Source organism: Monomorium pharaonis, chromosome 4, assembly GCF_013373865.1.
Source record: "Monomorium pharaonis isolate MP-MQ-018 chromosome 4, ASM1337386v2, whole genome shotgun sequence".
Lineage (NCBI taxonomy): Eukaryota > Metazoa > Arthropoda > Insecta > Hymenoptera > Formicidae > Monomorium > Monomorium pharaonis.
The window spans coordinates 27455668-27483648 of NC_050470.1; the positions used below are offsets into that span (position 1 = coordinate 27455668).

The 27981-nt window shown below is 34.9% G+C and overlaps 1 protein-coding gene across 5 annotated transcripts in view; it reads left to right on the plus strand.

Moving 5' to 3' along the window:
- The first annotated feature begins 9406 nt into the window (after positions 1 to 9406).
- LOC105836926 (basement membrane-specific heparan sulfate proteoglycan core protein) overlaps positions 9407 to 27981 on the plus strand; it is a 190820-nt gene continuing 172245 nt past the window's right edge. For 4 of the 5 annotated variants that reach the window (XM_012681312.3, XM_012681313.3, XM_012681314.3 and 1 more), the window contains exon 1: positions 9407 to 13042. The gene's annotated coding sequence lies outside the window, so the exon portion shown is untranslated. Of the gene's footprint in view, positions 13043 to 14651; positions 18691 to 27981 lie in introns of those variants that run through there. The other variant, XM_028189449.2, reaches the window with a different exon arrangement.

The window sequence follows — 27981 nt, forward strand, 5'->3', positions numbered from 1 at the left end:
AGGATAAAGAACGGCTTTTTGACGCGAAACTTAATTATAGTTACGTACTTCGAACAATAGGTTTATTATACAGTTATACAACTGTTATATTTCTCTTCGGTGAGTATTCAACGCGTAACAGTATAGCAATGCATGCAGTTGCAGTAAGACGCTTCTTAGTCTGTGGAACGCTGTGCTTATTGCTTCATCTATGCAGAAGTTAGAACAATGGCGCAAGTTGCGAATTACTCTAGGTTATTATACTCCAATTCATTGTTCCGATATAAAAACACTCCGAATAAATATTGTATGTGCGTGTGGATTGTGTGTTTGGATAAAAATTCGAGTACAAATCTTGTATTGAATCATTTCTACTCTGTTTAAATTTAACTGTTGATTTTGCTACACATTTTCCTAAAATAGTGCGTGCATGCGTGCGTGCGTGCGTGCGTGTGTGTGTGTGTGTGTGAAACAACTTTTTTATCCATCTATTAAATTATATAACTCACATAAAATATTTCTTTTCTTGCAAATATCGAGATATTAAATTTATGTTATGAAGAGACTCATTATTGTATAGGAAAAAATTTGTAAGTTATAATTTTATAATTGTTATTTACTCTTGTATTTATATTTTATATGAAAAAGAGGTAGAATTAATGTAAGAATTTATTTTTACCATTAAATCATTATATTATATAAAGTATAAAATTCACGGGTAGACGAATGGATGATGATATTTATTTAACTCCATTCTTTTAAAATATGAAAATTTTTTTGTTGCTGCAATGTGTGCGGAAAAATACTTAATATTTTTATGAATTACGACGGTATTTTTATCTCCTACCAACTCGCATTTATTACGAGCAAGTAAACGGCAATTAACACGATTAAAAGTTTGTCATCTGCGCCAAGGGCAGCTATCCGCGAAAGTGTTCCATAATGCAGGCTCGAGTTGTGAAAAGACCATATTCTTGGTTCGCCATTAAGCTCTCGATCGTTCGAGTGCTAATTATTCGCGCGGGTCTAATGATGCCAATTAAAATCTCCTACGATTCCGTCTCTTCCGTTGGGAATTTCTCGCTGACTTTCTTCATTCACCTTTCTCTTCTCTTGTACCTGCTCTCTTGTGCATAGTTATAAAATTTAATCTTTTATATGTTTACTAAAATAATTACGTTTTGTCATCGTATTACAATTTGAATACATCTTGCAATTAGCATTAATGATATATGTTTAGTAAATTTAGATACTCGATTAATATATGTTCTATTTTCCCCCTCTCCCTTCTCTCTCGAAATTCGATAAAGCTGCATTAATTATGAGTAATTACATATTGCCGGTAAATAAGAAATACAACATTTCCTGTGCCTCGATGAAAGCTACTACGTTATAAATTCAGTAATCAGGTTTCCGGACTCATTAAACTATTTGATAGATGGAATCATGTGGTGAAATCGAATTTGAAACGCGAATATCGGCGCGCTTCATGAAATATAATAACTTGTAATATGTTTCGCACAAAATTTTGTCAATTGATATCATTTATTTTTATCTCTATAGATATTTGAGTAATATATGTGCTGTGGAAATAAAATTTTAAATTTCTAAAACTAAAGGTGCCCTTTTTTCAACAAATTATTATTGAATAAATTGAATAAATGAAACAATTGTGTTCTATCACACGTTCGTGATCTTTATGCTGCAATTTTAGTTTTGCCCCAACATCTTAGAGTCTTTGATTCGTTCCTCTCGCTGTTGAATGTTATTTGCCGTGCGACAGAAACACGCATTCGACTAAAATAAGCAGAGATCCTTCCGCGTCATTGCCGATAGCAAGATTAGGTCCAATTTCCTAACTTAATCTCAGCAAAAGCAAATCCCGTGGCACGCCGCAGGGTTTTGGCAAACGTAACGGATGGTTCTCTGTTATTGTTATTGAAATGTATAGCTGATGCGTTTGGTCGCAATGCTGCGCGTTGGAGGTAGATATACATACCTATCGAAGGAGCATGGAACAGGATATATCGTCTGCAGAATCCGGTACCACCTGGGAATGGTTGACTAGGGTTCGGTAAAGGGTGCAAGGCGATGCACGGTACGGATTTGGTGATGTAGCAGTCTGAGATGTGGCCGCAAGCTATGCACGGAATGTTCCCGGAGGAACCCGGTGGTTTGGGGTGCGAAAAGGGGGTGGTTTGATCTATAGGACAGTGCCATCTTAATTAATTTCCTCTCAATCCAGAATCGTGCTCTCTAAGAGCTTTGATACGATAGCGGTCATGTTGCATATCATATACTACATTAATGTTCTTAAGTCATAAGTATTGTTATAATTTTGGAAAATTGGGATTATATACTTACATAATTGAAGTACGGTGCAAACTATAAGAAATACAATTTATTGTTAAAAGATTATATTGGATAACTTAATATTTGAATAACGATAAGTTGCTCTTATATCAGATTTCTGTTATATGTAGTTTAGAGAAACTGTCAACGGTGGAATGCTGCAAAATGTTGGATATGTTGTCAGAAAGAGCAGCTTTATTAAAAAAATATGTTGTTTACATTTTGTATATTTATATACAAAAATGTGTGTGTGTGTGTGTATATGTTTATGTGAAAACCGGAATTTGTGCAGTTTTACTTGTCAATCTGTACATTGTAAATAATGAGTGGTAAGAGAAAAGTTTTTTTGCCTATTTCAAATACGTAAAATACGAAATCAGTTTTGGAAAAGCCGGATAGAAAACCAGAATAACGGTGTGTCATCAGACTTTATAAAATACGCGTACAATGTAGATTGGAATATCGATTAAACGATCGTTATTTTAAGTATAGTATGCTGCGTTACAGAAAAGTTGACTTTATCAATATGCATTTTCAAGCTAAACGAATCAATTAAAGTTTTATTGAAAAACCCATATTAAATAATTCTGTGCTTATATATGACGTATAAGATAGATTAATTCAGGTATTGTACGTTATTTAATTACGTTTTTCTTTGAACAAGAAAATTACATACGAATAATTGATTAAAAATTACTTCATTACGTTATAATACACTAGTATTATTGTAAAAACACTAAATATTAAAAATTACAAATTCTTTCTGATTACATGTAACATTTGCAAATTAATTTTCTGAAAATTTCAACTCATAAATGCACCATATTTGCTCATCAAATCCGTACTCACGTTTTGTTTTAATTTAATGAAGTTTAATGAAATTTTACGTAAAACATAAATCAAATGACTAAAGATATCTATTATTGTCAGGTTCGTTTAATTTTTTTTCACTTGTTCCTATAAGGAAGTAAATTCGCAATTTCTAATGACCACTTTATACGCGGAGACGGTCAGATTTCAGCAGTGGTCAAAGCCGACGACTAGTCAGCCGTAGTCCCTTTCAAGTGGGGCTACTAATAGCTAGACTTCACTCCAATAATCACTGACCAGACGCTCATTCAGACATATTATATTTTTCTTCAAGGCTGCCTGACCGTGACAATAAGAATTAATCGATGTCTCAGCACTTTCTTTGCGGAATGCTCCTTTTTCTCTTGGCAGAAGAGCGACGGGACAGCGATAGAGTCTTTTAATCGCCACGTTACCGCAGATAATTTCTGTTCGTCCCGAAAATCGTCATAAAGTCTCTCTAAGAGCATGCCATAGCGCACAGAAAGTCATAAACTATCGATCGTAAGGTAGTTTTGATTGCTACTGGAATCTCGCACATCTGCCCTGTAAGGAAGGAACGTATTTCACAATGTAACGCGCTAGTGTAACTGGACGCTGTCCAGACGTTCCAGTAACGGACCAAGGGAATTTAATTATTGTCCTAGAAGCTTATAACTTTCGGTTATTCGCGTAAAAATACGATTACAGTCTTATTCCATTATTGCTCAGTTTTATACGAGCAAATGGTTTTTACGTACAGGAAATTGATTAATCATTTCTATGCTGCAATAATCTAATCTTTAGAAAATAGTAATTATATTTTAACTTTTTTAATTACGCATTTGTGCTATTGTGAATTACAACGATAGTTATATATAATTTAATGTACTAAAGTTGTTTCAAAATGTGATTTTTTTATGTTAAATTTTTATTAAGGATATATTGTCTCCAAATTTATTAAATAATTTATAATTGAGAGAAAATACGCGAAGCCTGGAATATCGTATTCAACTCAGGATACAAAACTTGTTGCACTTTATCTACTTTTTAAAGCACGAGTTAGCGCGACTTTTTTAATATTTATATTTCTTGATTTTATAAATTTCAACTTCTTAGTTTTATTGTTAATATACACTTTTTTAAATATCTGTCGATTATTAAAGGTGTTTTAAAATCACACGTTCTTTAATTGTATAGAAGTGAATACTTACAAAAGTTTAAATTGTCAAGCAATTAATTTCGATTTTTGTAAGAAAACGGACATATAATGACACACTGACGTAATGAAAGCAGAAGGCGTGGAGATATTAGGATTAATAACCCTTAACATTATTAGAAGGTATAATCCCTTTCTACGCGGGCAAAAAAGAGACGGAGACAAATGGATATTGGTATATGTCGTGGTCATTGTTGGCGATCGTTTTTATTAGGACGAACGATAACCACACGAATAGCATCAGTTTTTATTTCCTCATAGTTTGTAAAGACCGCGTATTCTTTTTTTCAGTTTCTGATAAATACATATTATATCTAACTATCTCAACATTTTGTTGAATAAGTTAATACTACGGTTTAAATAATCGATAGAAAAAATATATTATTAATTTTGAACTGTTATATTTGTATAACAAAAAGAAAAAACTATAAAATGATAATCAAAACAAAGAGGGAGGTGGGACTGACTTAAATAAGTTTGTATAAAGATTTATATAGATCAAATAATTGATAATTTAATTTGTGTAGCTTATGTATTTTTATAAATAAATTGAATAATTGTAAATTGAATAATAAATTAAGATTTTTTATTTATTTATTGCATATTTTTTATGGTAATATTTAATAGTACTTTAATGTATACTATCACAAATTACTTTCATAAATTTATTTTTTATTGTATTAGTTGTTTTTAAAATAATTGACAATATTTCTTTGCTAATTATTTTAAGATCTTAGATATCCATAAATTTTTTTTGTTATATTGATTTTGATGTATTGATTTGATATGTGCAATACATATGCAATAACCCAAAAAGTGTATAAATAAAAAAGTAAAGCAAAAAACGTCAGTTATACAAAAATAATTGTGTAGGTACACAATAGTGTTGCGCCAAAAAAATTATATTTTAAGAATAAAAGTTTGCAGTGGTCCATTTAATGTTTTCGATATAGTTATACAGTACATCAGTCGTTTTCCATAAATACGCTTTGTACTTTTTTATATGCAGTTTTTGTATGTTACATACAATAGCATATCTTGTTATTCTATATCTATATTGCATATATGTTGCAGATTATCTGATTTGTAATGTTGTATTACTATTTTCAAGTATACCGTTTATGTAAATTACTGCGACAAATAGTTTTTTAATTTTATTCCTCGTAGTAAACAGGATATTGGAAATTTTTAAATCTTTAAGGTAGTTTGGAAACTAAAACTGTTTGGAAAATTTCAAAAACTAATACATACATGTACATGTATTTGATGATATTCGATGTAAAAATTATTTAATTATTTGGAAAGTGACAAAATCCTTACAATTTCTATGATTTGCAAGACATATACTCAAGTATATTAAGTACAATCCTTTAATAACCTTAATTTTATTATTCACGCGACTGTAATTTTTTTTAAATAATAATAATAATAGCTGCAGTACATAGACATGTGTGCGATAATCCATGGATGGAGTTTTAGCTTCAGTCCCCTTTTGTTTCGTCTCTTTCCGCAGGGATGACTGATCCCTATAGTCATTTGGGCTTAGCGAACCCACAAATCCAAACTCAATGTACTGCGAACACTCACACACATTTGTATGTACATTGATATATTACGTCTCGTGTAAGCTACAATATAATAAACATTTGAAAAAAATTTTTTTAATCTAATCTAAAAGCAATAAAAATAAGACTCTTGTATTTAAAATAGATAGAACAGAATAATAAATTACAAGTTACGTTTTATTTTGTCTTTTAATAAAAAGAAAGACGGTTGTAGTTTTTTTGACGAGAGAGGGAGAGAGAGAGAAAGAGAGAGAATTAGAGATTGAATCGTAAGTTAAGAGTGATAGTGCAGAAATCAAAGATATGAAAGTTTTAAGCGTATTATACAATCGCCGTGTCAAACGTGAGATCACGAGTATTACAGTTATTGAAAATGCCAGCGCTTAAGTGTTATGTATGGTATAAATCTGTGTGCGTGTGTACATGTGTGTGTGTCGAAGGTGGGACCTATTGAGTTAACTATCCTCGTCCTCGGGATCAGGGAGCAGCACGTTAGGAAGTTATAAGTCTTTAAACTTTAATTTTAACTTGAACTCGACGGCGCTAAAGTTGGTTTAGTTTTACCTTACTTATACTTCTGCGGTCAGGACCTGGAGTCTTAAGAAGCTTCAAGATTCCACGATAAACTCCGAACGCTTTACATTATGGAGCAGTAAACTAGAAAGACTTTCGATGTAGACGCGCATTCCATTTTTTTAACAGCTGCAAAATATTCGCAACAATATCTGATACGTGAAAATTTAACGTACATTTATTGTGATGTAGTCTGATTTTATGACAAACAGTTTTAGTACTGCATTTCAGACAATAATGAAAATAGGCATTTATTTTCATGCTGCAGCATTCCTGTTTTGAATATTTCTCGTGACTGCTCGCACATTATTTTTTATTAAATTTGCTGTAATAATCTTGTTTCACTTTTCGTGTTTTTTGTTCGTTATTAATTTAAAATTAAAATTGATATCTCTTTCATATAAGATAAAGAATATTGAATAAAAAAATATTAATTAATAATATTTTAAATTTTAATAAAGGTTTAGTTTCTTTTTAATTAAATATAAAATATTTATTATATTTATTTTTATAAAATTTTATTAAGGATAAGGAAAATGAATTCCTTTGATTTGTATAAAACTGATCGAAAAAAGTGTTATTTATCTAAAATTCTTTTTCAACTTCCACTCGATTACAATGTTTTAGATGCATTTAAGATATATCAGATATTATTTTGTGCAAATAAATTTATTCTTACGCAAAGTAAGCGTATTTTACACACTAAATACGCTATTTAAATATTTCAAATGTAAATTTTAGCGACGATGGCGTAACGCATGAGAAGAAAGCGCTATCGTATTTTACTGCGGATGAAAAAAAAGGGTTTTTACGACAAGCGTGTGTCGTTTCGTGAAAGACACGGATGCTGCTATCTTCCGTTTTGGACGCCGTGCAGAAAAGACGCGACGCAAAACGGACACCCTCATTTCACCCGCTCGTATACGCAAGCAGGCATTTGTTTCCAGCTACGCCATGAGGTGCCGGTCGATCGGATCCTCCGTTTCCGCGCGATTCGAAAATTCGCCTACCTGCGGAACACGGAAGTTCCGGTGGCGCGTGTCGGTTCCTCTTGTATTTTTTTTTCCCGCAAAATCGAGTTTTTCCAGTCATTCGCGCATCAGTCAACGTCGGCCGCCGTTTTTGCAAATCGCGGCGTCGCGATATCGGATAGGTAATTTCCGAAATCTCAGCCGCCCGTCGGATGATCTATTGCCGGCGCATCGGCCATTCGATACAGCTAACGCATTAGACCGTTCTATGCATTCGACATCACTGAGATCAATAGACACTTCTGACACGTTACATCGCGATATGTAACAAACGGAGGCGGATCAGGAGTGTACGTTTCCATCCACGGTCAACACTGTATTGCACGCATTATATCCTATGTACGCATAATTGACATACCACGTCGAGAGCGAACCATTAACGTCGATACGAATACCACGATCGAAACTGTATTCGCCTCATAAATGCCAAATAACAAGCGTGACGAAATATTTTCTCAGAGAGAGATTTTATTTAGAACAATACAAATGTTCATAGAGCTAAAATGCACCGAGAAAAATGTTTTGTAACAACGAAATGTACAAAATGTATTCTGATATTACTAATCTGAATTCTGGTTATCTTGATTAAATTTGCTATTTTTATAATTAGAATGTTTGATAGATTTTAAGTTTTATTCTTCTGGATTAATTTATGAAATTTCTACGTACAATTTATGCAACTCTAGGCTATTCTTGTTTTCGTGTATTTTATTTAGTTGGGAATGTCTGCAATTGTTAACATTATTTTGAATACTTTCGTTGAAATGTTTCATTTTAAAATTATTACTAAAAAGCGTGTATTAAATTAATTTTTCTTTAGCTTTATAATTATGTAATTATCATATTCTGGGAAAGCTTTGTATTTTGGGAACAGTTCCCTTATTACTTTTTTTACGTAAAACAATTACCTGGGATGATTTTTACATTCTAGTTAAAAATTGTTATTATTTATATATTGTATACTGTTTTATAATTTACTTATTTATATCTAAGAGTAAATTTTTATAATTTGTATCTGAGGGTATTACATTTAGATTGATTAAATATAATTGATTAAATTTAATTGATATTTTTTGAAAAAGTGTAAGGAAAAATTAAAGAGAAAGTGTTAAACAAACAGAAAGAGTACAGTAAGCAGCTTATTATGAAATTTCTAAGAAATAAAGAAATTAATAATGCTTTTGAGTTCTTTTAGGATTGTATTTAAAAGTATGTAAACAGAACAAGTATTAGAAAAAATATATTATAATATAATTATAGAATATCTATTTTATAGCAATTTAACAGAAAGCTAAGTTATTATATAAAGTTATTTATATTCTATTTGCTTTTGCAGAATTAATAAAAGAATTTATTTTTATTATATTTATTTACTATGTTATATATAAAAAGGTAAAAATTGTATAAAGTATTTTCTATAAAGTAAACTTTTATTTTAGAAGCTTGATATAAACTTTTGTGTCATATCAAGATTTTCTATAATGTGAGCTTCACTTTTTCAATGTTGGAATATAAAAAAAAAACATCTCAAATGACTGTTCCCAGATTAAATACATCAATAAATCATTATATTCCAAGTTGCGCTTAAGAAATAGGTGATTGAAGATTAATGTAATAAAGTAGCTAAACTCATCTTCGTGCTAATCTACAATCGAGGAAAAGCGCGATTTATCTTCCAGAAAGATAACAGTTGTAGTACAAGTCGGCATTCTTAAGAAATCTCTTATTTTCTTACGCAATTCGCGCGCCTTAAACTCAGGGCGACTTAGCTTTTTCTCCGCCACTGCAGCCACCCTCCTCCTCGGGGGGTGAACGTCGCGTCGCGGAGGAGGGTGATTTTGGTTTGCCCCTCGCTCGTAGCGACGCTAGCGCCGCGTCGGAGGCTCCAGTCCGACCTCAGCATCACTCGTGGTGGTTTCGCGCGCGCATCCGCCGCTAAAGTGAGATCACTTTTCAAGGGGAAAAAATTGAGATTCCGTCCTGTTTCCGGCGGTACCGGCCGGTACCATCCCCATCGTCGCGTCGTATCGTTCGATTGGCACGATTAAGAATTTCGGACGGCGAGATTGTCGAGGCACGTTGATCGAAAAACCAAGGAAAAATCACGAAAAGTGCATTTTAATAAGAGGACAACGAAATTAAACGTACGAGAATGAATTGCAGGCGATTGACAGGTGCGAGTGAGTGAGTGATCTATCGATCGCTGACGGATCCCGAGAAGTGAGCCGCGTGTGCGATTTGAAAAAAGTAGAATAGTTCTCGCAGCTTTTTAGATATTTCAACCTGACAGCAACACGTTTGTTTACCGCTTGTCGAGTAACCCGTTTTCTTTTCGCGCGCCTCGCGAGTTTCGTCAATCTGAGTGCTCTCGGAAAACGGTGAAATGTATTCGCGGGAATGCAGGGATTTTCGGCGAAAGCGCGGGGTGATCGAGGAATTCTGCTCGACGTAGAGGAGATGCTTGAACTTCTGAAGGACTAAGGAAGTGCATTACGGTGAAAAGGAAGGAGCGTTACCGTGATTCGTGAAGAATTTGTTGAGAATTTTAGGGAAAAAAAAAAAAATTGTTTCGCGGAATAATTGTCTTAAAATGTGCTCGAGTAATTTAAAGTAAATTCGATCCCGGGAAATCTGCGGCGGCGGGATGACAGTTGAAGTGTCCCTGAAACATATTCAGTGAAATCCGGATTAAAATGCTCTCACCTGCGCAAATTTCGCTTGTACAAAATTGTTACACAAGTTACGACTAGTGGAGCATTGCAGCGCGTCTCTGGCATTTAAAAGAGAGGACCGATCACAAAATTTTGCCGAGGGGAAATATACCCGCGGAACATTCGCGGTGCGATCGAGCGGAAGGCTTCTCGCGCGTTTCAAATGTGATAAACTTTATGCGATTTTTCGCGGGGAAACGGATACGCTTTTGGATGCCTCTGGAGAGCACCGAAGGTGCTCGAATTTGAATCGGGCGCAACGAGAGCCAATATAACCGTTCGAGATATTTCTGCGGCGGTGCGTAAATGTGTCAGCAAAAATCCGCATTAAAGCTTCGACGTCGGGTTCTCTCCAATACCGATAAGCTTCGCACGAGTACGAATCCTCTGGTTTTAAGTGGCACTTGAATGCGCGAGTGCTTGCCTGCGAATTTATCTCAAAAAGTGGCGCGAATCCCTCGGCACCGTTCATAAAAATATGGTTTCTATTAATTTTATTTGTAGTGATACGTACGCCTGTTAAACAGAACCTGTGCATTCACTTTTTACTGGGAAAGCAACGTGAGTTATGAATACATTATAGATCGCTGATACTCGCTTCGAATATAAGGTAACGATAAAATCAAAGAAAAAAAACAAGTTTTGCGAGTTAGGGGAGCTACAGTGACGTGATTTTAGTTTGCACACAAGCGCGTAATATATTTTATAAATAAATCTATGTATACAATCAGAGACATATTAAAATTTGGGAATTAAAGACGCGTTTGAAAAACGTGTACGTATTTTTTTTATAAAGAATGATAAGGTTTGCAAGAAGGATAGGCTGCGTCGGAGAGGCACGCGCGAATCAAATAAAATCCAAATGACATTAATATCTAAATGATCGGCGCGTGTTCCGTTTATAGGCGCTTCGTTAAGAATCCGCTTACTCACTTTCCAAGAGCGCAAAGGATGCCACGCTCTTGGGATCGCCGCGTTATTCCGTGTGCGAATTCTTGAGGATCTTTCGGCCGGAGTACAGGCATAGTTGGTCCCTGGTGCGGAAGTTTATAGGGTAGCGAGCGAAGGGGGAGCACAGAGAGAAGAAGGGAGGTCGTCGTTTGACGTCGAGAGATGCCGCGGTGATCCGCGAGAGGAGAACAGTTTTCCGCGGATGACGCGTCATCGTGAACACTCCCCCGCGGAGTAGTTATGCGTCAACGCTCCTCGCGAGAGACGCGCTTGCGAGACACGCGCGAATCTTCACGGTAACAACAGCACGATAGCACGTCCTCGGAGTGTGTTTTAAGTGTTCGGAGAACGGTGAAGATAACAGTGTGTCGCACACTCGTTTGGATGTGGACGGTGACTGTTGGAACAGTAGTAGCGCGCGTGAACTGTAAAAATACTGTCGCAATAACAGTAACGCCGCGCTACTCGCTTGCCCTTACGTGACTGGGCGAGACGCATTCTTCTCGAAAACGATTACGCGAAGTGCCGCGGCGAAAAGTACTCGTAAGAGAGGGAGAGAGAGAGAGAGAGAAAGACTGAAGCTCCGACTGACCGACCGCTTGATGTACCCTCTCCGACGTGCAATTTTCGGACGGTCGAAGTGTTGCGCGAAACGCAAAGATAACAGTAACGGTTGACATTAGAAGCGCCTTTCTCGTCGAAATGACCTTTGCAGGCATGAACTTTCAGTACAAAGTACAAACGTGATTACCGGCTGAACTTTTTTATCGCCCGTTTTATCAACGTAATTAGTCGCTCTTTGAGATCGGAACACATCGGGATAAAATTACGGCACGTGTTGTACTTTAAATTGTTACACGAGTAACGGGGGAACGTATTATGAGGAACGTCACGGATTTTTCGTAATTAGACGAAGAGTATCGCGAATGTAGCGGAAGTAAAACGGCGATTATATTGCGCAATTAGCGCTGAAATACGACTTTTGTGGTAAAAGAAAAAAAGTTCGAAACGAATCGTCCGAAGTACAGGATTACGTTCTGTGCGTATCCCGAAATAAAATGACGTGCGGTGAATGAAAGGAAAAAAAGAAGAATATAGAGAAATATAAAAAAATAAAACTCGCTTTTTTCGCAATCAATAGTCGTCAAGATAAAATCATAATACACGATATGCGCGACCGGCTGTAACAATATTGACATTGCCAACGAGTGAAACTCTCTTCTCGTCATCGTCGATTACACGCTTTTCGGCGTACGCGAAAGGCGAACGGGGAAAGTGTTGACCGGTGCGTTCTATTAATTTTTCCGTCGCGCGGCACGAAGTTTTTCGCGAGTTAAGGCCGAAATTGGAGCAGAGCGCGACAGCTGCGTGCCGCGAGGGACGATCCAGCACGCGACGTCGCGGCGAAAAGTTAAATATGCATACGGGTAAAAGTGTCCGTTGCAAGCTCGACAAAAGCCTCGCGGAATTCCGTTAATAAATCGTTATCGTTCTCGCGCGAGACGTCGCATCATGTGTTCTCGAGTGGAGAAGTATTAAACGCTCTTGAGTGTCGAGGATTGTGTTGCGACTCGAGATCGTAACTGTCGCCTCGGCGGGAATCGATTGTTCTCGCACGAGATCGAGGAGTGTCGAGCGAAAGCTGTGCTGGAAGTGGTTGGATACTTAGCGAGTGTTCCAAGGGGTTGTTCCTTTTTGGTTACGTTCTCGTCCACCCGACTTGATTCCGTGCCATTGTCTTCCGACCGTTCGATTCGGTATTTCTCGTGAAAAGCGATTTCTTCGGGCGTGTATACTTCTACTAGGGAGAAGAGGAGAACGATTTCTTTGAAGGTAAACTTTAAATCACCTTATTAACTTAATAATGGTATATGAAGTTGTTTTTAATTTATTAATAATAAATTAAAAACAACTTTATAGAGAACTGTTAGGGAAATATATTTCAAACTAGTGACATAGTTAAAACTTAAGTTTTACTTTCTTATTTTCTTATATATACACAGAAACAATTGCAAATTGTATAGATAGAGTAGTAAAAAAGTGTATGTAGACTTATGAAAATTCAACAGCCTTTAGGAAAGATTTAGAACGTTGTTATATAAATGTTAAACTAATTGGATGTGCGATATAACGGAATCTATATATTTATACAATTTATGTACGATTATTATTAAATTTAATATACGTAATATCTTTTAAAATAAATAATTTGCAATTTAAGAGTCATGCAATCTTGAGGCATTAAGAAATTTAATATTAAATAATAACTGTTGCACAATTGTAATAAGAAAAATATATTAATGATAAATTATGTACGTGAGCAATAACAGGAGCGGGAAAGGAAAGTATGTACAATACGTTTAAAATACATTATATTTTTCAAGGTAATATTCAACTTTTCCTAATTGCGAATTTCTTGACTTTTCTTCAGGATTACACAGATGCTTATATTTATGAACTACAAAACGAGTATTATAAAATATTCTCTATGTCCTAAGAGATTTATAAGAAATTTTATCTTTTAAACAGAAAATTTTTTTAAGACATTAAATCTTTTTAAATGATAAATGTAATATCTTTGTATAAAAATTAAAGTTATAAAAGTTATTTAGAAATCAGAAATATTATGCTTTTTTCTTTACGCTCTTTCTTATTTAAATTTTTAATATATGATATTTTGTGAGTAGAGTAAATTTTTTAAATAAATTATTTATTTCTTATCAATATTTTAAACAATATTTAGATATAATAGAAATTGTTACATTCTCTTAGAAATAAAATAATTTGTATATTAAAATAATTATATTAATGTGAAACAAGCTTATCTTATTTGCGGAGATTATAGTGAAGTTGTTGATTATAATCATGCATTATCTCATTCTCAGATAATTTATTGGACGTACGCTCTTAGAGCGTGATAATTAAAAGGGCTGTCACAGTTTTCTAGGCGAGCAGTTAGTTCTCATTTATAAATGAGATTATAATGAATCGCGGGCGCAAACTCAATTTCTTCGAAGTCCCTAATGGATTTGTCACAAAAGAATGTTAGCTTCGGGAATGGGAAGAGTTAGGGGCTCTCTTAATCTATCTTTACTGCTTTCTCATTACCTAGAACTCCTGGAGTGAAGGCTCATTGAAATAAACGTGAGGGCTAAATTTAAGCGGATGAAAGTCCTATATCACCTATTTACGTCGTACGTTTATCAAACTTATCTTTGCTCAAGAGCTCTATCTAGCTAGCTGTCGTTGGTTCGATAGGATTCATTACTTAAGCAAGAAAATTTTATTTATTTTTGCGGAATGTTTAATGCGCGAAAAAAAATATTTTTTATTATTAAAACATGTTAGTTTTTTTATCCATTATTTATATAAATTTTTTATAATTAATTATTTTGGAAATCAATTAAATGTAACGTTTAATTAAAAATGATATTTAAAATTTTGCATTTTATACTGTACTTGATATTAATTTATTTACAGTATTTGTATTAGTGTGGATATGTATGTTATAAACAATGATTTTATGAAACGCTGTTACGTATTGTTTAATAAACATATAGTAAAGTGCTGAAAGTAAAATTTTTAAGTTAGAAGTTTAAACGTTTGCAAAATATATGCAAAAATTTTATAAACCAACCACAGAATTAAATTACATTTAAAAGCTTATGAACTTGTAATTGACGGTAAATTTCTTTTTATTATAAATAACTGTAATTTATCATATATATATATAGTGATTTATTAATTTGTAATAAAATACACGTCGTAATTGCTAATTTATAATTCTCAGAGTTGAGAATTTATGAATTCATGAGAGTTAGTCGATTATCCATAAACACACACACACACACACACAGCCATTTACAGAGAATATCGATGCAATATTTTTTTCACGGTTTGGCAAATTGCAAATGTGTGAAATATCCAACTTTTCGCGGTTGGCATATGTGCGCTCGCAGCCACAGAAAGAAAAATATCAATTCACTTTTATAATAATATTGTTAAATAATTTCTCTTACATTAAATTATAATAATTTTAATGTATTGCCGCTGAGGCATTGCATTGTGGCATAGATCGATCTTTGAATAACTGTAAATGCAGTGTGTAATTCGTTACGTATAGCAATGTTGATAATTATTCTATTTACATCTGCCTTTATCACATTGCTTGATTATTTGCTGTTGATAACTTATTTATAGCATTTGTGTGTGTTTTGCTTTTAATTGTAAATATTATTATTGAAAATATTGCAAATGTTATTGCAAATATTATTGTTTTTGCTTGACGAAAATGTACCGTGAAAAATAAATTAATTAATTCATAGAGCGTTATGTAACAAATTTAACACAGATATAAATTGTGAAAGTTCTTTCTTTGTTCTCTGCCATTTTAAATTGTACAAACTGAAGATATCGAAGATTTGATTTTACGAGGTAGTGGAAAGGATCTGAACGAACGAAAGATGAAAATAGAGGATGAAAACGGAGGACAAAATTCGAATAATGGGCGAATCTTGCGCAAAGCTGAAATGATTGATGGAAGCACGCGAAAGGTGGGAATAGGGAAACAAAAAGAGGAAAGGAAATAATATAGCTTGTGTGCGGACTAGATCGGGTAATGCTATAATGCACGAATCCAGTTAATTCGAATGTTTTCGATAATAGTGACACTACGAAGAGCCATCACAATCAGCTAGCTCAGTTAATGAGTTTTCCCAACCCTTTTTCAAGAACTGACATTTGCCATGGTTAGATTTTGAAAAAGCATTTTCTCTGTTCTCGTTTCCCTCATTATTCTATGAATTCGAAATTGAAGTTGCAAGCCGCATTTAATGGTAAAAAATGGTATTAGGAACATTAAGCAAAATCAACGTAGTAGAGTTTTAAATTGATGAATAGCTGATATTTGGATATTGATGAATAGCTCTTTTTATTACTTTTTATCTTGAAATTACTGACAAATCTCTATCGTTTGTTTGTTGATAATGTTGATAAAAGCTAACTTCAAGTTGGCATCTTGGTAAATTAGTTTGTCATATAGACTTCAGTTTTCTGAATTCTTAAATTTTGTAAAGCAGAAATTATTAGTAATGTTTGTATATAATGTAAATATAATAAAGAAATAAATGAAAATGTTGAAAAAAATGATATTATTAAAAGTTCTTTGCAATTTATCTCGAGACACTTGATTAGAAATTAGTTTTTTATTTTAGTATATTTAATTATAGTATAGTTAATTTAAATAAAGGAAAGAAATCTATTCGTATATATGTTTCAGATAATTTCATATCTTAGTATTCTGCTTAATGGTAGAATTATCATTATTCCGATTAAACTCCGAAATTTACACAAGGTATGACCTAATGGTCTTCTACATTCATTAAATATCCAAGTTGTCACAGAAATATGTATGAACCTAAGAAGGTTATCGCGCAATGCAATTTTTCTTCATTAATTTTGTCCGGCTTACGTATGCACGAGCAACCCAGTGTAATGCATGAACTCTCCCCTTCTCCACCTCGTGTGATGCAGGTTTATTAGATAAATATTAAAATGTGCTTCACATTTGTTACCCAAGAGAGATTTGATTGATATATCTCGAAGAAAAAACATTCTATCTTGGAGATAAACAAGAAAAAACAATTTAGTGGAAAAAAAATAGTAATTATTTGAGATATGAAAAAAATTCTTATAGGATAATCCATTATAAAAATTCTTTAAGGAGAAAATAATAAAGTCGTGTAAAAAATATGAAAGAGAAGATATACATTTTTTACTATGGGATTGAAATATGCAACGTATTCCGAGAATGATGATGAAGTTAATGAGATGCACGAAGCGTTTAGTTTTTTTTATTATACATTGGAATCGTTTCTTATGTTTCATTAATATTAATGAAAATTTCTTCTATATCGTAATGAGTATAACAGAGGTATAATTTTTTTTTAAATAATATTTTTTGGAATGTGAATTGATAGCAGGAGTTATCGAAAAAAGATCTCTAATACAGAAGTAAGAAGAAATCCGAGTGTGTTCTCCGAAGCACTTATCATACGACATTGATTTCTCTTCATGCCACATAGATGTGCTTCGTGCTTTTATACATTCATGTACCAATTCAAAGTCTTTACGCGCACAGGAATATGACATAAGTCCAGTTTGCGTGAGATTTTCGGAAAAGTCGCCTCCTCGAAACTTTCGCCTATTCTTGAAACCGAGTCTTAAAAGTTTCCTGAAAGCTACTTTGGCTCGCGGCATATTTCCTCGTTCGATTTAAGCCGAAGGATTTTACTATCCTCGCACCTCGAATTTTACGATCGGTGTTCCCATATCGCAATCGCGTCGGACAAACTTATCTCTTCTTCCAACGTTTCCCCCTCTCTCTCTCTTTCTTTTTTCAACAATGATTTAGTGGACCAATAATATCAGTGTCGCAATAATTTTCTCCGCGTGACAAATATGTACTAAAACGTATCCGCGGCAATTTGTATCAATAACCATATTTCATTATACGTATCACGGAGCTCTCGGCGGTCTTTTGGTGCGATCTAGATTCCATATTGGCGCGGCAACGCTACCTAATCATGCTTGCATCTCGCTCGCACACTGACACGAGTGTGCACCAATCTTCTGAAAGAAGGGGGGGTTATACTCAAACGAGGCGTATATGGAGAAAAATAGCACTTTATAAGCAAGGAGATTCTGATGAATTTTTAACAGCCTTCAGGATGGACTGGCACAAGAGGGAAAGAGACAAGAATGCAAAGATGTGTACCGCTGACTAAAATAGATTTGACATAAAGATAATCAGAAGAAAGAAAAAAGATTAAAGAAGAGGTTTAACTTTGTTTATGAATTTCATCGTCGTATTTTGCAATGTTTGGATTGATTTAAGTCAGACGCTCATCAAAATTCATACGAGTATTACATATCTTGACATTAGAATCTTCTTCTATAAAATTTACTTTATCGGCAATTTGTTTGTTTCGGATTTTCAATTAAAGCGCAACTCGCCGGTCGGCGAGTTGAAAATCCAGGCTCCGATCAAGTTCTACTTTCCCTCGTCACTGTAAAATTACGGCATCGTCTCCAGAATATATAATCGCGTTCTTCCGTTCAATATTCATCGAAGCGTCGTCGTCTTCGGGTCAAAGTAATCACTCATAGCTTTGCGCGGGCGTAACGATTCTATACTGAAGGCCGATTAGTGCATTTGTCATGCAGCCGGGGTATCTGGGGTCGCGCATATTCCCATTAGTGACGTACGGGTCTCAAGCCAGACAATGCTTCCATGCGAAGACGGCGATCTGAATTCTACTAAGTGAGCACTGGCTGATCGATGGGAACGCTATATTTCGTGAGGGAAACGGTTCGTCATCCTATGAAACTCTGCGTGTGACACGGGCCACTTCGAAGAGGATTAATATACGACTCACACGAGAGATGTGCTATTGCAATCACAACAAGCTGTACCCTGTGAAGTAGGTTTTTTTTGCACAGATTGTCCCGCCAATTTTTAATAAAAATGTCATTAATTTAATAATATAAAAAACTAACAATTGAGAAGAAAAATTTATGAGAGTTTAACGCAGTTCCCTTTGTGCGAATTTATTCCAGCGTGCATTTAATTTCACGAAATTGTATAATTACATAATGAGTACTAATGTTTTGGCTTTGGAAAAAAGACAAAGTCCGCTAGTGTGAGAAAAATCTGTACAAAGTGTAAAAAGTATAAGCTTTTTTTTATATAATACTTTGTGCGATTCTTTTTTACATTAATGAATCTTGATAAATTTGTCTTTCTTTTAATTACACAATTGCTAGGATAAAAAATTGTAATCTTTCAAACGTATACTGTAGTTTATTTAGTTTATGCTTTAGTCTACAATGAAGATTTAAGCTTTAAGCGAAAAGAAACTAATCAATCACAGTCAATTTTTATAACAATACTCAATTGTGATTGGTCAATTTCTTACGGCTTAAAGCTTAAATCTTTATTGTAGACAAGGCCTACATCAACGACTTAAGGTTTTAAATTTGGAAAGAATGAAGATTCACAGTAATTTACGGAAGTGTGGAATATTTTTGTCTTTTATAATTTTGAAAATGACTTGATCTAAATACGAAAATGTTACTACTCAAAATTTTTAAGTGCTTATTTTTAAAACCTTGTTATGATTAAATGACGATATAAAAAAATCTAGTATTTGATAGAAAAATATTTCCTATTAAAAATATAGTGTTATATATAAACATACGTACAACATTTAATTAACGAAAAAGGAACGTGTTATCGTGCTAATCAGGATTGAATGCACTGACGAAAATAAAAAAATACTAGTTACATATATATATATATATATGTTGAGATAAATGAAAAATATGGCAACTCTGTAAAGGAAGTAGGTTACAGTATTTTACGAAATTATACAACCGTTACGTTGAAATTTATATGTTCATTTCGTCATTATCGACATCATTATTGAATTTTCGTCTAATTCAAAAATTTAAAAGAAAAATTGTAATACGAATTGCGTGCAACTTACAGTTTTATCGATAAAATGACGAAACATTTCACAATAAATAAATATTGCATTGTAAAGAAAAGTGGTGTAAAAAGTTTATTATTCGCGTGCACGTACAGCGGCACTGTGCTGAACACTCTCCGCTCTCTGGGGTGCGCGTATGGATCTACGCCGGATGAATCTTGCGTGCGGGAGTCGGTTTTACTGGGATTTATTCGCGTATGCCTCGTTAAAGGTGTACAAACACGTACTTCTGCGGCGTTCATTAAAATAACAGATACTTGCTGCCATACAAATAAATGTCGGGAACCGAGTTTACACATCTCCCTCCCTCCTTCCCTCTCTCCCGCTCCCTGCTATTCATTTTAAACGAGCGCGAGACGATGATTCGTGTTGACTGTTGCATTTGATGCTCCGCAAAGCTCGACTTTAATCGAGTGTCGCGGAAACTTGGACTGATACAGCCATATATAGTACACGATATATAATAGAGCGTTCGTGTAATCCAGCGGAGACGTTGCTGTCGGAAACTAGGGTGGAAAAATGTTCTAGCGCGCGGATGCGAAGCGATCCGGGTTAGTACCGGGCGTGTCCTTTGCTCAAGACACATGCCCTAGGTCACGTCTGATCGATTTACCCTTTAAAGTATTCTTACGCCGACAACAGGTTGCACATGCTTTTGTAATTAAAAATACTTGGGCGAGTTCTCGAGAATCCCAAGGCGGCGGGCACTTCGTCTCGCTCGAAAAGGAAAACCTTTAATCTAATTTAAATTAAATTTTTTTTTTAAACGAATGAGCAAATGTAGGGAGAAATATATTTAAACGCCTTCTCTCTTATTAGCGCGGGAGGCACGCGATCTTATTACAGCGCGAGATTTCCAAGTGTCACTTTACGCTATTATTTGCGAAAGCCCTGGCGCACGCTATAAAGTTGCGTAATTTCCCGTTGACGACGATATCATTACGGGCACTGTTTTATGCGAGCGAGACACGAGCGCAAGTGATCCGACATCTCACCGTCCGGTCAACAACACTTTAACAACCGCGCGCGTGTAATCATACCAAGGGTGGTAGACAACGGACGGATAGATACGCCTGGATGAAACGGCGCATCGTCGCACGTGCTGGTTGATGTTGATTTTGCTGGTGCATCGTGAATAGGTGTATTTGTCCGGCCGCAAGCACGCATGCATCGCGTATGTACTTGCATCATCCTCGCGCAACACTTGCCCCCAAGCGGGTTTTACATTCGGTATATAAAGTGAGAAGGTAAACAAAATGGTATAATATTGTACTAGTAGAATGATGCACTGATTGCAGTTAGAGAATGCGACTATGGGTTGACTTTACAACGGCGATAAACATTCACCGTTCTTGTCTCTGATTTTCTGTTTCGAACTTGAATGGGTGAAACTGATTTTTTTAATATTTCCGTCTACTCAAAGGCTGGCTATAAACAGCTTTTATCAGACATTTAAACACATCTTTGTTTTTTTTATCTTTTACGGCATACTATGTCATAATTTTTAAATAATTTTTACGAGTACATGAGAATTATTATATTAAGTGATTCTTACATGTTAACATCTCTAGAAAATATTTGTGAGGTTGTTAATTTTAAGAAATGCTGTAATTAATTATACACCGAGAGAAAAAAATAGTTGCAGTAACTATAATATTACTGTAATTTATGTTATTTTTATTATAGTAATGTTTGGACCCAACTATATTTTTATAGTTATTTAATCATATAAATTATAGTTTATTTAAATTATTAAAGTTCTCATAATTATAGTATTGATTTATAAAATTTGTGATATTTGGTTGCCATAACCAAAATGGATATTTTAAATATGATTATTATTATCTTAATTGGTTATCATTGTAATTTTTTTGTTTTTAAAATGTACAAAGATAAAACAAATTCGTACACAAATGGAATTATTTAGAGCAATTATTACGGATATTTAAACAATTAAATGTTACTTTGTTCTTTTTTTTAACAGATGTAGTTTTTCCTGTTTACAGAACAAGTCGAGTATAAAAAAAGTGAATCTAACGACGCATTACAAGGGTTTATATGGTTAATCGAACATATATGTTATCTACATATAAAGTCATCTCTTGAGACAAGGGGAAAGGAGTATAATTAGATATAAAGCGCAATAAAGCCATCTTTTTGTTTATGTGTGATAAAAATAATACATATAACAATGAATCAACATCGTGTAGACTGTGTAGAATAATAGCTATTTTATTGTTATTTTATTTGATTTTATTGTTATTGCAACTTGGGGAAAAATTGAAGAACTTATTTTTATAAATATCTATTTTATTTTCTGTAATGTAATGAATATATCAATGTTTTGAAACGAGCAACATTTTGTCTAAGAAGAGAAGAAAGAAAATGAGAGAAGGATGTAGTATTACATTTGCATAGACGTGCTTGCTCTTTTACTTTCACGTTAGAGAAACACATAAATTGTTGTCATTCCCCCAAAGTATATTGATATTATAGCAAGCCTTGGTTTATTCGAAATTTATGCGCAATACAAGTCCATTTCCAAGCAATGAGCTACAAGAATAGCAAATCCTGTAAAGAACCAGTTGAATCGGGGTAGCAGAACTAATAAAATGAAATATTCTGGTGAATTACACAATTCTTTTTGCGATGCGACGATCGCCAGCTTCGCAATACGTCACGTTTCTTCACATGTGTCGTTTCGCTGCGGGCGGTCGTTGCGGTCTCGTCTTGACGACGCAATAATGACCGCACGTATTCAAATAACGAGGGGTACGCGTATAAGATTTCCGGGCAGCATAAATTTACGCTCGCGTCATCGACGAACAATCTGTCGCGAATCGGAACATATTTCTCCTATGGTATTTTTCGCGTAATGTCATCGTCCAGCCGCGCGACATGCTCTCGCATAAGCAAAACGCGCGTCCGTTAACTGCAGTCGGGAGACGCGATCAATTTTACGATCGCGAGGAACACGCCATCCCTCGGTGCTCCTGATTCTTTTATTCGGTCCGTCCGACGTCGAGTTCTGCAGCCGTTTACTGCCGCGTTCTAACGCCGTATAGGTGACGCGAGGTTCCAAGACGTCTGGCGCACTAGGGAACGAAAGGATGTTAGTCTCTTACGCTCTCGCTCTTTCGCTCCTCCACGCTCGGTGTAGTTTTGAAGTTGCCACCGTTGGTTGTGCGCCTGGCACGGCACCGGGAACCTGTTCCGCGACTTGCGATGGCAATGTGAGCGTCGTAATATGGGGGTGGTTACGGTTTCTGAGTCGCGCGGTTACGGCGGCGGCGCGCGCGGAATATTTTACAAAAATGCACACTCCGAAGGATCGCGGCATTCCTTATTCACGGCAGCGCGAATTTCGCCGTCGCACAAGCCGCGTGTATACACACGTGTATTTCCATGTCCACGTCGACCGCAATTCTGCCGCGGTCTCGAATGCGTTATGTTCACACGGCTCGTTTGCTACGGGAGGGTGTCGGCCCGATCCGAAAAAGTGACCTGCGGTGATTTCGCGCAAGTTAAACAGAGTGGAAAGTGAATATTGTTTAGGACGAGAGGCGGATGCAAATTGTCCGTGCATCCGTCGATGCAATCGGTCACGCGTTATAAATACTTTCAGCGCGGCATATGATCCATATCTACTGCATGGATGTGGACAGAGTTAATTATCGGGTGTATTAATCAAATTTCAATCAATATTATAACAAGGGTGTTAATCCAATTTCTCTGTTTTTATTTTCGCGATTAATTTTAATTTTAACATGTAGTTATTTTTACTTAGATATAATTGTAATGCCACAGGTATAAGAATTAGTAATTCTGACTTTACCTTAACTCACGATCTGATTGTCTTCTTAAACGAGTCTGATCTTAATCTAAAAGGCCTGTTCCTAACTTTGTTAGTATTAGGGGTTTGTCTGACTCTTAATCTAAACTGCACAGTAAAACTTTACGGCAAATATATAGTCTAAGATAGCTTTTTTGACATTGATACAATAGTAAGTTTTTTTCACTCGTTTTTAATTTAAATGTGAAATTATTTTTAAATCAAAATTTCTTAATTGTTTTAATTTTTTTACAGGCAATTTTGTTTTTCTATTTTTTAAAAGTAAGTTTTGCTTATGGGATCATAAAGTTTAAAGGAGAAAATATTAAATTTAAAGTTTGATTATTTGTAAGGAGAATAGTGAATCTACTTTTCACAGTTATCTGGCATTTTCGCATATACTATTACTCACGTAACTTGTGAATGAAGATCGATAAGTGTAATCTACATGAAACAGAAGAAGTTTATTTCTAAAACACTGATAAAATCCTGGAACTTCCGATACCGTCGGAAGCTTTCTTCGATATAAATAGATAACGTACTACTTGGCAAAAGCCGGATCGATCTGCTTGCTACTGGCACGGCTACATATAATTTTGGCCGAAATTAAATAAGCTAGAAAACAAAGATTGTGTTAAATGCTATCTGATATTCAGTTATCGTACTTCGTTACGAATTCTGCGCACGAATGCCAAAAATTAGGATTGCTATATTCCATAGTACGATTCCAAATCTTAGAAACCTTATTATAAATGTATGTACATGCCAAAACAAAAAAGAAATAATATAATTTTAATTAAACGCATATAAAGTTAAAAAAATATTATTGAAAAAAATAGATTGCTTATTTATTATTATAATACAACTAAAAAGCAATAATAAGTAAATAAGGACCGATAATGCGAATAGTACAATTAAACAGAGAAGAATAATGTTAGTGTGAGTTTCTTATAATTTTTAGTTAAAAAAAATTTTTGTTTGAATTTATTAAATAATAAAAATTATGTACTTATTTAAGGAATCATAATTCTCTTTTTTTTTTTACGAACAACTATAAAATGACAATTTTTGAATTATGTCATTATTCTAGCAAACGAGCGTATATATGTACTTGTAGTATATTATTTTTATATAACCAATATTTTACATAATCTGACTGGAAATCAGCCGTTATTTATGCATTAGCATAAATAAATAATATAGTAACTTTTTAATAAGACGATATTCTCCGTTCTATACAGGCTTAACGTTGAAATGTTTCCGCTTTTGCGAGGTAAGCAGCGAGGAAATGCAAATTTTTCTGTTCAGAGAGGCGATCTCCCATCTAAAGTAAAACGAAAGTACTTTACCGCATAATTTTTTGCCCATTTTACTGATTTATAGTCTTGGGTCGACTTCATTGCTAGTCGATTTTCTCAAAGCCGGTACACATAAATGAAGCCCGGTTATACTCATTACTTACAAATCTTTTGACGATCGATTTTTATCTCTTTTAAACACATTTGTCATAATTAAAGTGATAATAAGGAAAAATTGAAGGAAAATGTGTGAGAAGATAGACACAGAAGATATATTTATGTCGCCTTTAAAACTCTAATAATTTCTGTTAGATTACTAAAACCGTGTTTGTTTCTGCATATATTTTTTTATATTAATTGAAACAACACATTTTGTTTATAAATTGATTTTGAGCATTTTATTTTATGTTACTTGAGTGCGCGTTTTTAAAAATTCTTTTTTTAATTGTAATTAATTATGTCTATATTTGTAATTTTATAATATAGTTTAAATTTTATAAAAATAATTTAAAATATAAAAATAACTGTGAAAGAATAACGAAAGAATAACGAAGTAATCAACACAGTTCGGAGTTAATATAGCAAAAAGATCTTCATCATACGCGACCGGAGGATTTCATCACATTCGATTCGATAGTGAGTGAGTGGTAAGCGCCCGAGGTGATTCCATGTATTTCCTCTATTTACTGCAGGTGTACGCTTTCCTACGACGCCGCGAGCACACGATACAAGCCGGGAACATGTATATAAACGCGATAAATCGCCGACACGCGTTCGTCGGCCGTGTGTGTCGGCGCTCCCGCTCGGATCGTCCGTCGAGTAGATTCGTCACGAATGCAGACGCCCACAGCGATGCATGAAGTGCATCGCCGCGCCGGTTGCACTCGTATTTTACGAAGTTCGCCGGTGCTTCGTCTATGTCATTTTTTCCTCGGGGTTCACGCGCCGGAAGAGTGGAAATCGTCTCTCTGTGGAATGAGTTCCTGATACGGAACGCCGAGCGGTCGGTAGATTTAGACGATCCACGTGCAAAAGACGAAATAGAGGGACGTTAATTTATTGACTCCGACATACAGGATGTGTGGCCTGCATAGGTAGCCATTAAGAGTTTAGTTCCTATTAAAGTAATGAAATTTGAATGCATCATCTCGCCCGTATGATAAAACATTCTGCTAATGGAGAATATTGTGTGAATAATCGATCAGCGAATTAACCGAATATATAACTACGTCTCTTTGATACGCATTTTTAGAATTAAACGCTTTTATTCGAAGGAATTTAATCATTTATGATAGCCTATACGTATGTATACGTAACACATATGTCACGTGACGTTTATTGATATTTCCATAACTTGAAGATTAATTTGTAGTAAAATTTGCAATTGTTAAATTTTATCATGTTATCAAATATATGTATATATAGTTATTATATTCCAACCTTTGAAAAAAAATATGTATGTATACATATATTGCAAATTGACTTTTTATATTAATTTTAATTTTAATTTAAATTGGGTTGAGGTAACAAATAGAAACATACATAATTATGTTTTTCTCTCCTTCTAAAATAAGATTATTATTTAAAAATGTAAAATTATTTTTGAACGGTTATTACGACTGCTGTGTTATTATTCCCGGATTCCAAGAATACTTGGAATCCGGGAATAATAACACAGCAGTTTTCGAGAATTGTTGCAGATATTTGGCAATTAAAAAAATTATTGATTAGAACGATTTAGTATACTAATTATAATATTTTTACTTAAGCAAAATGAAATTATTTTCACTGCATTAGCCATTATAAAGTAAATTTTTCTTGTTCTTTCTTCTTTGCAACTTGTTTCAGTAGTTTTATTAAAATTCACGACCAGAATTACTCGTCGTTGATTGGGGGGCGAAAAGCGCCCTAAAAAAAACCTGCAGCTTTTTAAATATCGAAAACTAGGTGATATCGTAAAGCCAAAACATTCTTAAATGTGTCTAAAACTTAAGAGCTTATACCTTTATAAATAATTATTGTTAACAAATTCTGACATTCAAACTGCTTGAAGCAGATATTCAATTCTTTGCGGTTTTTTTCATTATCATAATGTTTTACATCGGGCGGGAAGTCCCTCTTTGAAAGTGTTTAGTCGTCAAATCCATTGAGGAGCATCCTCAAAGCAATCGCTTGGTTTTCTAGTATACATCGACACGCAAAACCACGTTCTCTTCTAACGTGAATTCACGCTTGAAGAGTCGCGCCACTCGACTTCTGTCGCTTTAAGCCGGATCGGAGCGACGTTTCTGAACCGTGAGGCAAGATCGCTACTTATCTACGATCTAGCTATTCTGTGGATCAGCTCGCGCGAATTCGAGAGTCGATGGTACAGCGGCGGCTGTGTGCCGGTGTGGTTGGCGGGACATACAATGGCCGGTATCTCCCACCCACGGTCGACAATGGGGGAGGGGGATCCATCTAGCCACCAGCCACGGGTTTCTTCCTCCATCCTCTTAACGGCGACCATCAATGTGCCTTAGTCGCTTGCAGAGCCCACCCCGTGGCTCGTCGTTATCTTAGCCGCGATAAGCCCCGTAGGAGAACAGATGACGACGAGTATTTTTTCGCCTGAGCAAATCTATTTTAAATTCTCTTCCTATCCTCCCCTGCCCCCTCGATTCTATACCGTAAACGATGCGAAGATATTTCTCGCCAGCTTCTTTCGCTAGCATATTAATTTCCGATAAATCAGTATTCGCGTTCCACGCCCGTTTTCGATCACTAGCCGACACATCCTTATTACGCTTCCGCGTCGAAGACACGCGGCGATCGAATTGCGGTATCAGAATCTCATTTCGCGGTAAGACGACGCTATCGTTGTTTCACTTTTTTCCCCCTCGCGGCGATATCGCATGGGAAAACGAAGAGACGACGCGATGCGCGCCGGTATTTCCGCTTGATGCGGAACATTACGACAAAGTCGATCTATCTCGGATGGATTGTGTCGGGACAAAAAGTTACGGCTGAACAAGTTCATTATTATCTATCTATTTTTATAGAGAGACTATAAAAATATATAAAATTATTTTTAAAAAATACATAAATGTATAA